The sequence below is a fragment of the Lolium rigidum genome, chromosome 3 (assembly GCF_022539505.1).
Source record: "Lolium rigidum isolate FL_2022 chromosome 3, APGP_CSIRO_Lrig_0.1, whole genome shotgun sequence".
In the NCBI taxonomy this organism is placed as follows: domain Eukaryota; kingdom Viridiplantae; phylum Streptophyta; class Magnoliopsida; order Poales; family Poaceae; genus Lolium; species Lolium rigidum.
In genome coordinates this window covers 238,285,590-238,300,780 of record NC_061510.1, presented here as the reverse complement: position 1 = coordinate 238,300,780, position 15,191 = coordinate 238,285,590, and the positions used below count along the sequence as shown (strand labels likewise).

At 48.8% G+C, this 15,191-nt stretch overlaps 1 pseudogene; it reads right to left on the bottom strand.

The window, feature by feature from the left end:
* Positions 1-10,263: 10,263 nt before the first annotated feature.
* Positions 10,264-10,957, bottom strand: LOC124696216 (annotated as a pseudogene).
* Between the last annotated feature and the right edge of the window lie 4,234 nt (positions 10,958-15,191).

Here is a 15,191-nt window from a genome sequence, read left to right as displayed (position 1 = left end):
GACGCCGCCGCCGCCAATCCCATCTCGGGGGATTCAAGAGATCGCCTCCCGGCACCCGCCGGAGAGGGGAATTATCTCCCGGAGGTCTCTTCATCGCCATGATCGCCTCCGGATCGATGTGTGAGTAGTCCACCCCCGGACTATGGGTCCATAGCGGTAGCTAGATGGTTGTCTTCTCCTCATTGTGCTATCATGTTAGATCTTGTGAGCTGCCTATCATGATCAAGATCATCTATTTGTAATCCTACATGTTGTGTTTGTTGGGATCCGATGAATATTGAATACTATGTCAAGTTGATTATCAATCTATCATATATGTTATTTATGTTCTTGCATGCTCTCCGTTGCTAGTAGAGGCTCGGCCAAGTTGATACTTATGACTCCAAGAGGAAGTATTTATGCTCGATAGTGGGTTCATGCCTCCATTAAATCTAGGACGGTGGACGAAAAGTTCTAAGGTTGTGGATGTGCTTGTTGCCACTAGGGATAAAACATCGATGCTTTGTATAAGGATATTTGTGTTGATTACATTACACACCATACTTAATGCAATTGTCCGTTGTTTACAACTTAATACCGGAGGGGGTTCGGATGATAACCCGAAGGTGGACTTTTTAGGCATAGATGCATGCTTTGGATAGCGGTCTATGTACTTTGTCGTAATGCCCCGATTAAATCTCATAGTACTCATCATGATATATGTATGTGCATTGTTATGCCTTCTTTATTTGTCAATTGCCCAACCGTAATTTGTTCACCCAACATCCGCTATCTTATGGGAGAGACACCGCTAGTGAACTGTGGACCCCGGTCCTATTCTTTACATACTGAAATACAATCTATCGCAATTGTTCTTTACTTGTTCTTCGCAAACAAACATCATCATCCACACTATACATCTAATCCTTTGTTTACAGCAAGCCGGTGAGATTGACAACCTCGTCTGTTACGTTGGGGCAAAGTTACGTGATTGTGTTGTGCAGGTTCCATGTTGGCGCCGGAATCCCTGGTGTTGCGCCGCACTACACTCCTCCACCAACAACCTTCAACGTGCTTCTTGGCTCCCTATCGGTTCGATAAACCTTGGTTTCTTCCTGAGGGAAAACTTGCTGCTGTACGCATCACACCTTCCTCTTGGGGTTCCCAACGGACGTGTGTCTTACACGCCATCAACCATCACCATGACGAGCGCCGCCTCTGACGGCCTCGCGTCTTCCGGGTATCTCTTGGCCTCTCTCGTTGCCCTCCTCTCCCTCAAAATCGTTTGAGCCGCTACGACAGTGCCACAGATCGGTGCTTTGAGCGTAGGCTCGATGTTCTCCTACCCGCCGTCGGCTTCATCATCGCGGGCCTCGTCCGCGTTGCTGCTCCAAGCTTCCAGCGTGGCACCCACGGTTGCTGCTCTGTTGCCCCCTACAGTCACGCCCCCGGCCAACACGCCGGCGGCCCATATGCCTGCGGTAATGCACGTACCGCCCCTGTCCACTCCCTCACCGGTCATGACTTGCCAGCTGCGACCACCATTCCACTTCGGTAACCTCATCACCATCAAGCTGCCGCCGGAGAACTACATCTTCTAGCATGCGCAGGTCCTCCCGCTGCTCCGGAGCCATTACCTGCTCGGCTACATCGACGACACACTACCTTGCCCCCTGCACTGGTGGACTATGTGCACGGCCCGGTTCTCAAACCGGCGCACCATGCCTGGATGGGGCAAGATCAGACTAACCTCCCCGCCATCCAGGGTCACTCACTCCGGAGGTTACCGGAATGATCGTCTACGCCAAAACCTCTTGCAAGGCATGGACTATCATGGAGTCGAGTTTTTCAGCCCAGTCTCAGCCGCGTTCCAGCGCCCTCCACTGTCAACTTGGCGAGTGTGATAAGCTCAACATGTCTGCCACGGCCTACTACAACCACGTCCGCTCTCTTGCAGATACCCTCGCCTCCATGGGCCAGCCACTCACCGACGGCGAGATCACCTCTTACCCCTCAATGGTCTCGACGAGGAGTACAATGGTTGGTCGAGGTGGTCAACAAGCACTCCACACCGATGTCAGCGCATGCCCTCTATTAGCCTCCTCCTCACTGCGCAGCGTGTCGAGGCCTTCCATTCCTTAGCTAGCCGCGGCGATCCTTCGGCGAATGCAGCATACAAGGGTAAGTCGCCTCCATATGGTTCAGGCAAGTCGCCCGCGCCTCCTGTTGCACCCAGTCCCGCTCCCCCTCCATCACCGAGCTCCTCGGGGGACAGCCGCCCACCGCGCATCTGCCAGCTGTGTTGCACACAGAGATATTACAGATAGGCTAGCCTCACAATTACACAAATGCAACTATTACACAGAGTCATTACAAATAGGCTAGCCTCAGAATTACAACTACATAGATCAGTAGCCTATGTCAACATCCGTAATTGGACCACATGTTTCGTCATCGTCATCAGGCTCGGCGAACCAATAATAATCGATGAAACCTGGAGGTGGTCCATGATGACCCACAAGTATAGGGGATCACAACAGTCTTCGAGGGAAGTAAAACCCAAATTTATTGATTCGACACAAGGGGAGACAAAGAATACTTATAAGCCTTAACAACTGAGTTGTCAATTCAGCTGCACCTGGAAAAGCACTAGTAACAGGTGACATAGGCATCCCCAATGGGCCTGCCGAAGATGGTACCCGGGGTTTACTGGAGGCCCATGACTCGAAGGGTAAAGAGAATCGGAAGCCCAAATTACTATTAAGGAAAGCTAGAGTTGTATTAGGAAATAATACTTGTAATCTTGCGGATGGGTTGGAAACCCTCCCGGACTCTGTAACTTGTGTATTACGAATCCCTCGGCTCCGCCTCCTATATAAGGGGGAGTCGAGGGACAAAGAAAGCATCGATTTATTGTCTCACAAAACCCTAGTTTTCATATCGTCGAGCACTTTTCGGCTGAAACCTGGGAGATCTACTTGCCCTCTACTTCCGACTAAAACCCTAGTCTGCAACTTGTAGGCATTGATAAGTTAATCCCTTGTCAATTGGCGCCGTCTGTGGGAACTAGAGGTGTCAAGGATCTGATCTCGATGGCACGTTTGGATGCATATGCGTATCTGGAGGAGCCCATGGAGATGACGTTCGGGAAGTTCCACTTCCGCGTCGAGAAAGAAGGAGCGTATCATCTCGAAATTCCGATCTCATCGGGATTATAGGGGGTCGATCCCGATTTTTCGAGCTCAGCATCATCAATCGAGTCAGGCGACGAGGAGATTTCATCGCCACGCTTCATCAGCACCAGGGCGAGCGAAATACTCATCAAGATCTTTAGCGACATGTTCTTCGAGTCATCTGCGGACTCCTATATAAGCGATGACTCGAGCGACACCGACAGCTTCAACTTCATCGACAAATCCATCACCATTGGAAAGGTCTTCACCAATCTCTATGATGGTGTCACCAAACCCGACAAAGTCCAGCGTCCAAAATATCATCAGATCTACGCAATTGGAGAACCAAGCCGGACAGAACCAGCGACGTCAGAGGCTTTCGATGATGCGGGAAATCCGTATGTCGATCCAGCAGATCTCGCGCGAGGTTTGGGAACAAAATATATCGGAACAGGAACAAGAGAGATGGTGCAATTTCCGCGAGCCGTATGGGATCGAGTCGCAAGAGCTATCGATGGTACAGAACCAATGACTATTGCGGCAACACCTGAGGAGTCACAAGCATACCAATATAGGCTTGCCCGTATCAGGAGGGAGCTCGAGAAACAAAAAATCGAGTTGGATAGGAGGCAGGAAGCAGCCTCCGCATCAAGCAGGCGAAGAGTGGAGCTAAGTCGACATTCAGGAACTTCGGGAGATAGTCACAGGGAAGCTCGAAGGAGAGCGAGATCTCGTCTGCAAAATATACCTGAAGCAGAGAGAGAAAACTTAGTTCAAAACCTCGACATGTCTTTTATGTCAATCGACACAAGGGGGAATATTATTCCCAAAACACCGGAAGCTGGGTATATGGCGACGCAAGCCTTTATTCTCGCAAATAGACCACCTCCCGGAGATCCAAGAGAAGCATTGTACAATATGGCCATGGCAGGGGTCGGAGTTATGGGGACAACATTCGTAACTCCGCCTCCTGAAGGGGCAGCAAGGCAAAATAGTCCACGACCCGGCTAGCGACGCACCGGGTCCCGAGAGAACAAGTGGAGCACGAGACACAGCAGCGCAAGCACGAGTGGACAGAGCACGACAAAATAGAAGGGAACATCGACACTCCCCAGAGATAGATGATGAGGATATGTGTGGGCTGTCGTGCTTTACAAGGAGGGTCCAGAAAACTCGAGTTCCTTCAGGGTTTAAATTACCCGACAATTTCAAAAAATTCGACGGCCTGCAAGATCCGGAAGGATCGGCTAGTCGATTATCTCGAGACGGTGAAAGCTGATAGGAGGAACCAGGCAACAGCCATGCGAGCATCCAAGTACATCCGAGTGGAGCCGCAAGATCGTGGATAAAGAAGCTTCCCCGGGTTCCATCGACAGCTGGGACAGTTTTGAGGATGTGTTCGTCAAGAACTTCCGATCTACACCGCAAAAACCTGCGTCGTTAGAAGAGTTGAGATCGCGTCGACAAAAGCATGATGAGTCAATGAGAAAGTATATCCAAAGGTGGAATATCATTAAAAACTCTGCAGAGAACATATCTGACGAGAGAGCGATAGATGCGTTCGTAGCAGGAATTCGACGAGGAGACTTTGTCGAGGATTTGGGAAGAACTAACCCAAAAACAGTATCAGCATTGATGGAGATAGCAAAAAGGTAGGCAGATGGAGAGGATGCTGTTCACAATAAACGGCACAGGTCGCCTGAAGAGGACCGCAATCGAAATTTCCAAAATAGGCGCTCTCGGCAGTACTCGAGTTACGACGCTCCTGGTCAAATCTCGGGTTTCGAGCAAGCGCTGGAGGAGGCAATAGAGATGACTATCAAAGGAGTAGCGAGCAGCGAGGCGACAATAGAGATGATTCTCGAAATAATAGGCAAAATAATGGGCCAAGGTTCCGGAGACCTTTCGTGTCCCCGAGGACATGATGAACGGGCCGTGTCGGATGCATTTTTATCTCGACAACAACGGAAAAAGACAGTCGGGACATTTGCGGAAGGACTGTTCGAAATTTTCAAGCAATGTTAAGGTTTGCGGGGCAAGCCAATGCCCAAGCGATAAATAGAAATCCTCAAGGGCCCGGGAGTGAGATCCACTTGCCACCTCCTCCCGCAATTACGGACGAAAATCGGCACCGGCTCGAGAATAGCGGCAGCGCCACAACCACCTCCATACATTGACCCCAACTCCAATGGTGCGGTCTCGATGATTCAGAAGGGTAGGCCGTCCAATAGAGCTCAGAAAGTAATCTCGCGACAGGTGTTCATGGCAGAGAAGATGCCTCCACCAACGATCGAGTACCTAAATTGTCAGGGCAAGACATTGGCTTCACAATAGCGGATCATCCGCAGCAAGTTCCTCGACCAGGGCAGTCAGCACTTATCCTACCAGCAGTAATCGCAGGATTCGATGTATCTCGAGTATTCATAGATGGAGGCAACAGTTTAAACCTTATGTATGCCGATACGCTAAGGAAGATGAACATCTCCCTAGCAAATCTGAAACCAACCGACACACGTTTTCACGGTATCACACCAGTGAAGCCAAGTTACCCATTGGGGAAGATCAATCTCGACGTTCAGTTTGGAACCCGAGAAAATTACAAAATAGAAAAGCTTGAGTTTGAAGTCGTGGATTTTCCATCGCAATATCACGCTTTGTTGGGATGACCAGCATATGCCAGGTTTATGGCAGTACCACATTACACATACTTGCTATGGAGGTTACCTGGACCTAAGGGACCAATCACAGTCAAAGGAAGCTTTGCGTTAGCTGATAAGTGCGACAAGGATTTTCATCGACTGTCAGAAACTTTCGGGATGCAAGCAGAATACATAGCGTCAAGGCTCATGACTGATTATGATGTGCTGCCAGATGTAGGGAGGCCTAACAAAGAACCAACCTTTAACACTGCGAAAGATTCCAAGGAGGTGCAGATTCACCCGACAGATCCGAAGAAAACGACGTCCATCGCGACAGACATGGACCTCGCATAGGAAAGCGCGCTCATCGAGTTCCTCCGTGAGCACTCGGAAAATCTTCGCATGGTGTCCAGCTGACATGCCGGGAGTACCCGAGGAACTTGCCGAGTACCACCTAAACTTGGATCCAATAGCAAGACCAATCAAACAACCTTTGCGGCGTTTTTCGGAGCCAAACCGCAAAGCTATGCTGTCAGAGATTGATCGACTAAGAGAAGCTGGTTTCATTAAGGAGTTGCATACAGAAGCCACATGGGTAGCAAACCCAGTGTTGGTCCCGAAGAAAAACACTAAAGTCCTTCGCATGTGTGTCGACTTTACGTGTCTCAACAAACATTGTCCAAAGGATCACTTTCCCCTCCCGAGGATCGATCAAATTATGGACTCCACGGCAGGATGTGAACGTCTTTCCTTCTTGGATGCATACTCTGGTTATAACCAGATCAGATTGAAAGAAGAAGATGAGGTTAAAACAGCGTTCATTATACCTTACGGCGTGTTTTGCTATAGAATAATGCCCTTTGGTCTGAAAAACGCGGGAGCAACATATCAGCGGATGATGCAGAAGTGCTTAGCAACACAGATTGGGAAAAATGTACAAGTATACATTGACGATGTCGTTATAACGTCAAAAAAGGGGGCAACACTAATCGAGGACCTAAAGGAAACTTTCGACAACCTCGACAAGTTTTGTCTCAAGCTGAATCCGACGAAGTGTTCTTTCGGCGTTCTCGAGGAGAACTTCTCGGGTTCCTAGTCTCAGCAAGAGGGATTGAAGCTAATCCGAGAAAAATCCAAGCTATCGTAACAATGAGGAAGCCAACAAAGTTGAAAGAAATATAGCAGCTAACTGGGCGAGTCGCAGCTTTAAGCAGATTCGTCGCCAGACTGGGAGAAAAGGCGTTACCGTTCTACGCTTTAATCAAACAAGGAGAGAAGTTCCAATGGAACGAAGAGGCAGATAGAGCTTTCGAAGATCTCAAGCGCACAATTTCGACACCACCAATCTTGGTGGCGCCTAAAGAGAAGGAACCCCTCCTGTTATATATTGCAGCCTACGCCTCGGTGGTCGACACGGCACTCGTTGTCGAAAGAGAAGAGGAAGGAAAACTCCATGGAGTGCGAGAGGCCGGTATATTTCATCGGTGAAGTTTTATCGCCTTCAAAACAACGGTACCCGCAGTACCAGAAGCTTGCATATGGAGTGTTTACAACCGCAAGAAAATTGCGGCACTATTTTTCGGCACATCCGATAATAGTGGTTAACGAGGCGCCCTTGTCCAATATATTAAATAATCCAGAGGCTACGGGTCGTGTCTTCCTTTGGGGAATAGAGCTTTCCCCTCGGGACATCACGTACGAGAAAAGAAAAGCAATAAAGTCGCAAATTTTACCGGACTTCATCGCAGAGTGGATGGAGTTACAAAATACAGGACCCCCGGATTTGTCGAGAACTTGGACTATGAACTTCGACGGATCCAAGAGATTAGAAGGAGCTGGAGCAGGAGTGATACTAATATCACCTGAAGGCGACAAATTAAAGTATGTCTTACGGATGACGTTCCCAAACGCGTCCAACAATGAGGCAGAATATGAGGCTCTTATACACGGGATGAAGATGGCGAAGGCTTGTGGTGCAACTCGACTAAAAATATTTGGCGACTCACAATTGGTGGCTCAGCAAGTCATGAACCAATGTGATGCAGTCAACGATAGCATGGTGGCATACAAAGAAGTGTACAACGAGCTAGAAAAGTTGTTTGATGGATGCGAAGTAAATCACATCAGCAGGCTGAGCAATGATGAAGCCGATGTTCTTGCAAACATCGGGTCGCAGTGCCTCGCAATTCCACCAGGCGTGTTTTGGGAAGAGATAGCTGAGAGATCTACAAAGCCGAAGAAAGCACAAAAGAAGCAGAAGGATGACACTACAAGAAAAGTTCTGATAGACAACGTCCCAAAATCGTCCGCTAAGGGGTATTTTTCGTCGCCTATGGGCATAACCCGACGATATGGGTTCTGTTGTCGAAACTGCGTCAGGCAAAGTCCTACGACGATTTTTTTGGTCCGTCGCGCTTGGGCGCCCTTCCGCCACGGAAAATCGGACCATTGCGATAGTGTTTCCGGGAGCCCGTTGACCGCCGACGTCATGCAACCGACACGTGGCGGACGCCGTTAGCCGGCGGCTAACGGCGTTAACCGGCTGAAACCCCGTGGTAGATGGTAGGCCCACACGAGGCCTGCCACGTCTTAAGCGGGCCGGCCCATTAAGTTTGCGGGCCGGGCCAGCTGACTTAGTTTGACCGGTCAACTATATAGTTGGGCTGGTCCATTAGTTACGTGGGTCGGGCCTAACCTCTAAGGTTGACTGGTCCCATGAGTCAGCAGCTTACTCAACGTTTCCAAGGCGGCAGGGGATCAAAAGAAAAAGGAAATAGCAAAAAATCAGAGGGTGAAAGAAAACCCAAGAAAATAAACTTTTATAGCACATAGAGGATGACATGCGGATCCCATGAGCCAGCAGGGTCCTCAACGTTTCAAACGTGGCATGAGATCGAAAGAAAAAGGCAAGTGACCAAATATCAGGAGCCAAAAATAATTCAAGAAAAGAAACTTGATTGTACATAAAGGATGCCATGCGGGTCCCAATTAGCAGCAGTGGTATCACCGTTTGAGAAGCGGCAGGGGATCGAAAGAAAAAGGCAAGTGACCAAATATGAGGTGCCAAAAAAATCCAAGAAACAAGTCAAAAAAAAAATCCAACAAACGAATGTTTTATAGTACATAGAGGATGACATGCGGGTCCCATGAGCCAGCAGGTTCCTCAACGTTTCAAACGTGGCATGAGATCAAAAGAAAAAGGCAAGTGACCAAATATCAGGAGCCAAAAATAATTCAAGAAAAGAAACTTGATTGTACATAGAGGATGACATGCGGGTCCCATTTAGCAGCAGCGGTATCACCGTTTGAGAGGCTGCACGGGATCGAAAGAAAAAGGCAAGTGACCAAATATGAGGTTCCAAAATAAATCCTAGAAAAGAAAGTTTTATAGTACATAGAGGATGACATGCGGGTCCCATTTAGCAGCAGCGGTCTCACCGTTTGAGAGGCGGCAGGGATCGAAAGAAAAAGGTAAGTGACCAAATATGAGGTGCCAAAAAAATCCAAGAAAAGAAAGTTTTATAGTACATAGAGGATGACATGCGGGTCCCATTTAGCAGCAGCGGTATCACCGTTTGAGAGGCGGCAGGGGATCGAAAGAAAAAGGCAAGTGACCAAATTTGAGGTGCCAGAAAGAACTCGAAGAAAAGAAAGTTGATTGCTCATAGAGGATGACATGCGGGTCCCAATTAGCAGCAGCGGCCTCAACGTTTCCAAGGCGGCAAGGGATCAAAAGAAAAAGGAAGTAGCCAGTAATCAGGGGGTCAAAAAAATCCAAGAATAGAAAGAATTTTGGTTCATAGAGGATGACATGCGGGACCCATGATCCTGCATCGTAAACGGCTCGATCGGAGAGCGTTGAACAAGATGGCGCGATCGAGAAAAAAAAAATGCCACAGAGGCTGCCATCTGGGCCCTACATCCCTCGGCGGTGCGGATTTGCGTTGACTCGGCCGGCGAACCCGAGAATTCGAGATGCACCACGTCCCGGGACACCATACGCGACGTTTTGGCCGTTTTCGTCGGGCTAGGTGGCCTCAAAAACGAGAAAAAAATGTTTTGACATGCACAACGGAGAGACCAAAAATCGTCGGCCATGGTGCACCAGCAACCACGGCGCGACTTCAACTTCGTCGGCCATGGCAACTTTCTTGTAGTGTGAGAAACCCTCGGGGGCTCCTAAAGAGGCACTAGAAGAAGAAGAGGAACAGGAACTAGTAATGATGGTGCAGGTTCCGTGGATGCAAGCTTACATATCATCTTTACTATTAAACGCGTATCGGTGGTGTCCGTACGTAAATTAACCGTCGTCCGTCAGAAAAAACCGCGTCGTTCGCCCTCCGCATCGGGAGCAAAACCGGCTGAAAACCGTGTGCGCCCTTACTCGTGCGACGTAAAAAAACGTTGACCAGAAAAATAAAACCTCCAGCTGAGACCCCCGCGCACGCACGACTTTTCCCTTGGTCGAAGTGCTATCCTGGGAGCGAGGAAGAAGGGGACGGGGTAAAGGTGGGGTGAGGTATCCCGGGCAGGTTGCAGCTGATGGTGAGGTAGACGGGCTTGTTCTCCCTGAGCGCCGTCGCGATCGCCGTGTCGATCTGCTCGTGCGCGTCGTCCAGATTGGTCACCACTGCCTGGTGTTACGTGACGGTCTGGAAGCAGCGGAGCTCCTGCGAGAAGTCGGGGACGCTGTTGGTGTGGTGGAGGATGCGGTTGGTGCCGTAGTCGTTGGAGTTGGGCCCGCCGGCGATGCAGATGACGGTGAGGTTCTCGCTGTAGGCCCCCGCGATGGCGTTGAGCACGCTGAGCCCGCCGACGGTGAAGGTGACGGCGCAGGCCCCCAAGCCGCGGACGCTCGCGTAGCCGTCGGCGGCGTACCCGGCCGGCGTTGACCTCGTTGCAGCAGCCGACGAGGCGCAGGCCGGGGTCGGCCACGAGGTGGTCGAGCAGCGTGAGGTTGAAGTCCCCGGGGACGGCGAAGACGTCGCCGACGCCCACCTGCACGAGGCGGCGCGCCAGGTGCCGCCCCAGCGACGCCGCGCCGGCCGCCAGCGGCGCGGGGTGGGAGGACATGATCGGGCACCCTGGCGCCGACGCCGGGCAGCCCACCGCGCCGTTCACCGCCGCCGGCGACGGCCTGTCGACGGAGCCGATGCGGGCGTCCATCGCGAGTGGTGGCGACGGTGGAGTGGCAGGCGGAGCGGCGGAGCAGAGACGGTGTGGGGGTTTGGGGAATATTCTAGGACTCGCTGGAGATTTTGGTTTGACGTGTGTTGGGTTGCTGGTGCTGCTTATTGAGGAGGAGGATAGCACTTCGGTTAACTTGAGATTTTCCCTGGTGATGCAAGCAGTAAGCCACCAGGATCAGCCAGGCTGCCGATACAAGCGTCTGCTGGCTGGGTTATTAGCCAAATCTGACATTGCCGGTATTCTTTGCTTGCACATCCTTTCAAAACAATTTAGGAACCGGTGCAGCTAATAAAATTACAGTGGGCTGGACTAAACATGTGTACAAGTTATTTACTGCCTTTTCCTTTTAGATGCAAGTCTATGTAGTCCTGCTGATATACTTGGTGTCATGCTTTACAATGGTATATATGTTCCCCTTTTTTTGTAGTTTACAAAACCATCTTAAACGGGATAACCTTGTTCTCCAAATATTATGTTGCTTATTTCTTTAATTTTTTACTAATTTAAATGAATTTTTATGTGTATGATGTCTACTACTGCACATGAATGAAATTATTTGAGAGAGACGCAGCATCGCGCGGGCATTCTGCTAGTACATCCTAAGGAAATAAATACCCGACGATCCAGTTGAAGCAAGGCGAGTTATTAGACGATCCAAAGCTTTTACGGTGGTTAAAGGGGAGTTGTACAAGCAAAGTATTTCGGGCGTGTTACAAAGGTGCGTCACACCCGAAGAAGGAAGGATGATGCTGAAAGACGTACACGAAGGAATATGTGGTCATCATGCAAGCAGTCGAGCTATCGCGGCCAAGATTTTCCGAGCAGGATTCTATTGGTTGACAGCAATCGAGGATGCAAAGGAGATAGTACGAACTTGCGATGCGTGCAAGAGATTTGCCACAAAGCCTCACTCTCCGGCAGCAGAATTGATGACAATACCCTTGTCTTGGCCCTTTGCTCAGTGGGGTGTCGATATGGTGGGAAAATTACACAAAGCTCCGCCAGGAGGATACGAGTACATGCTCGTCACTATCGAGAAGTTCACGAAGTGGATAGAAGCAAAGCCGATAAATTCACCAGATGGAGCATCCGCAATTAAGTTCGTGAAAAGCATTGTCTTTCGGTTCGGAGTACCTCATAGCATCATCACGGACAATGGCAGTAATTTCACATCCAAGGAATTCAAGGCATATTGCAGAGGTGGGCATCAAATTGCACTTCGCGTCAGTTGCGCATCCACAAACCAACGGCCAAGTCGAGAAAGCCAATGGTATCATCTGCAATGGTATCAAGAAGCGCTTGTTAGGACCATTGGAAAAAGCTCGACATACTTGGCCAGAGGAGTTGCCAAGTGTGTTGTGGAGTATCCGAACAACACCAAATACGGCGACACAGGAGACTCCGTTTTTTCTGGTCCATGGAGCTGAGGCAGTATTGCCAATAGAGATAGAGCATGATTCTCCAAGAGTCATGGAGTATGACGAAGAAGCTGCTTCTAGAAAAGCATTGGAAGACGATGTCGACGCATTGGACGAAGCCAGAGATGAAGTATTATCGAGGGTCACTAAGTACCAGCAAGACTTGAAAAATTACCACAGTCGACGTTTGCGACCAAGATCCTTTCAGGTTGGAGACTTAGTTCTACGACTCAATCAAAACAGTACTGAAAAACTCGAGTCGCCATGGCTTGGCCCTTACATCGTCACAGAAGTAATCGAAGGAGGAGCGTACAGGATAAAGGACAAGAAGACGGGGGCTCCCGAGAAAAACCCCTGGAACGTGGCACAACTCAGGAGTTTTTACGCCTAGAGTCGAAATATAGTCCTTGTAAAAATACAATGTACTGAAATGCCCGCGAGTTTTCAGACGCACTCTTTTCCTTTTTCAGGGCACCGAGTGGGGCTGGAAAAGGTTTTTAATGAGGCGGGCTCGTGGTGCTGCAATATAATAAAGATAGTGGAGATATATATCTTTTTTCTTCGACAGGCTCGGGGGCTTGTGCCCAAGAGTTACAATATATATTACCGAAAATATTTTGCCTTGGTGCAAAACACCTGGCAAAATAAACGAAGATACAAAATAGCGATCAGCACAAAAGGCCCGGGGGCTCGTACCCGCAAATATAGTATACTCAATATAATTTAGTTGCCTTGGTTTAAACCTCTCATACACAATAAAGAAATTCACCACCGAAACACTCGGGGGCTTGACAAGAAATCAAGGAAAACATATCTAGTGGCTTTACAATATAGAATATGTTTACAATATACAAGGTGCAATCATTGAGAAAAATCGGCAAGACAAAGGAAAAATTATTAACGGCCGCCTAGTATGTTATCTATGGTCAGCCGTTCACTATTGGAAGTACGAGTACTATGTTCAGCATAGCTACCCTTCACGAAGAACTCAGCATCCATCCGAAGCAATTCATCCATCATGTTTTCTGCTACAGGCTTCACCACATCATCAATTTTGTCAATATTCCTTTTTCTCTTTGCCATCTTGGCTAGACACTTGGCAACAATTCGACTCATGTCTAACTTCGGATAGCATATTTGTATCATAATCATAGCAAATCTCGCGCCAGCAGACATTTGAGCTCGTACAAATCCATGGATTCGAGGTGCATCCCGGAATTTATCCATCAGAGCAGGCAGGGTTTCTGGCATCTTGTTGCGCGGGAACAAGGCGCTGTAAACTAAAGTCAATGTCCTCGAACAGAAATCAAGGAACTCACGAACTTGACAAGCGCGGTCTTGAAATCTAACAATCTGTCGGGTGCATTCTGGAGTGGCCCAGAACAGAGAACCATGGTCAAGTGAAAGGTTAACCAGGAGATTTGTCCTTGTGTCTACCCTTTGGTCTTCAGCAGCAGTGTCTAGAAAGGAACCTATTTGGCGACAGCACAAGAATATCAAAGGAGGAAACAAGCGAAAAACGAAGAAGTTTTTGTTTGCAAAAGCATACCTGACATATCCACACTGGCTTCATTCATCAACTCGAGCATAAAATTCTCTCGGGTGGTAGCCTTTTCAGCTTCAGAAATAGCGGCTTCCTTGGCAGCTATGGCTTCTTGAGCCTGCTGCAGCGCAACTTTCTCTTTTTCGGATGACTTTCGAGACTGCTCCATCATCACAAGTGTTTGCTTCTTCGCATACTGAAGCTGCTGACGAAGTTCCTCCAAGTCCTGCGCTGAACCTTTACTCGAGGAATCTTCACTAAATTCACTATCAATAGGCGTTTTCTTCGAGCGAGAGGAAGCAGGAAAAACATCGGAGGGGCGAGGAGTTGAAGTGTAATTATCAAATATCAACTGAAAACAAAACGTTCGACATCAATCATCAGGCAAAATAGAATTCCATTGATTCTTAGAATATTTACAAGGCATTACAATGGAGGATACCCTAGCGAACTAGTGGGAGAAGTGTCGCCAAAAGCTACTTTGGCGACAGCATCAAAAGGAAAAAATAAAAAGAAAAAATAAGAAAGACAGGGTGGTCTACTTGACCTCCGGCTTGGATGAGCTTGGAGCAGGAGTTGGCTTGCAACCGAGGAAAGCAAGGATTGGCTTGGAGTTAGGTTTGGCCGCCTTAATCAAGGATTGCCACTTCTTCGTTTCCATCTCCTTTATCTCGCCAACCTTAGCCCAGTTGACGTCCTGTTGGCTGTCCGCAACCAGAGCAATGGTGCCCTCGACACCAATCTTCAGGCCTTCTGGGCGAAGTTTAAGCCCAAGATCTTCTTGGGAGTTGAAGTGCTTGGCGAGATTTGTGAAAATCTTGGGCTCTTGTGTCTTCGGGAAGAAATATGGAAAAAGACGCGACAGACCTGCTCTAGCTTCAGCAAGGCCTTCGCGTGCTTCTTCTCCATGAAATTCAAGAAGGGAAAGCTCGTCAAGCAGCTGATCGCATTTTGGACACTCCAAGTCAAAATCCTGATGTGTTTTCCCTACAAAAAAAGCAAAAGAAAGATCGTCAAAGATCGCGCAAGGATAAATTTGATAACCCGAAGAGGTAGCAAAGGTTTAAGGGCTTACTGACAAAACGTCGACTTTGCGATTGCAAGCGACTGAGGATTTCAGCTTCACGAACAGACCTTGCTCGGATATGTTGTCGCTCAAGGCGGCTTCCGCGTCATGAAGTCTTTTTCGAAGATCTTCGACAGCGACGGCATCTGCCTTAGCTTTCTTGGCATCTGCTTCAGCCTTCTT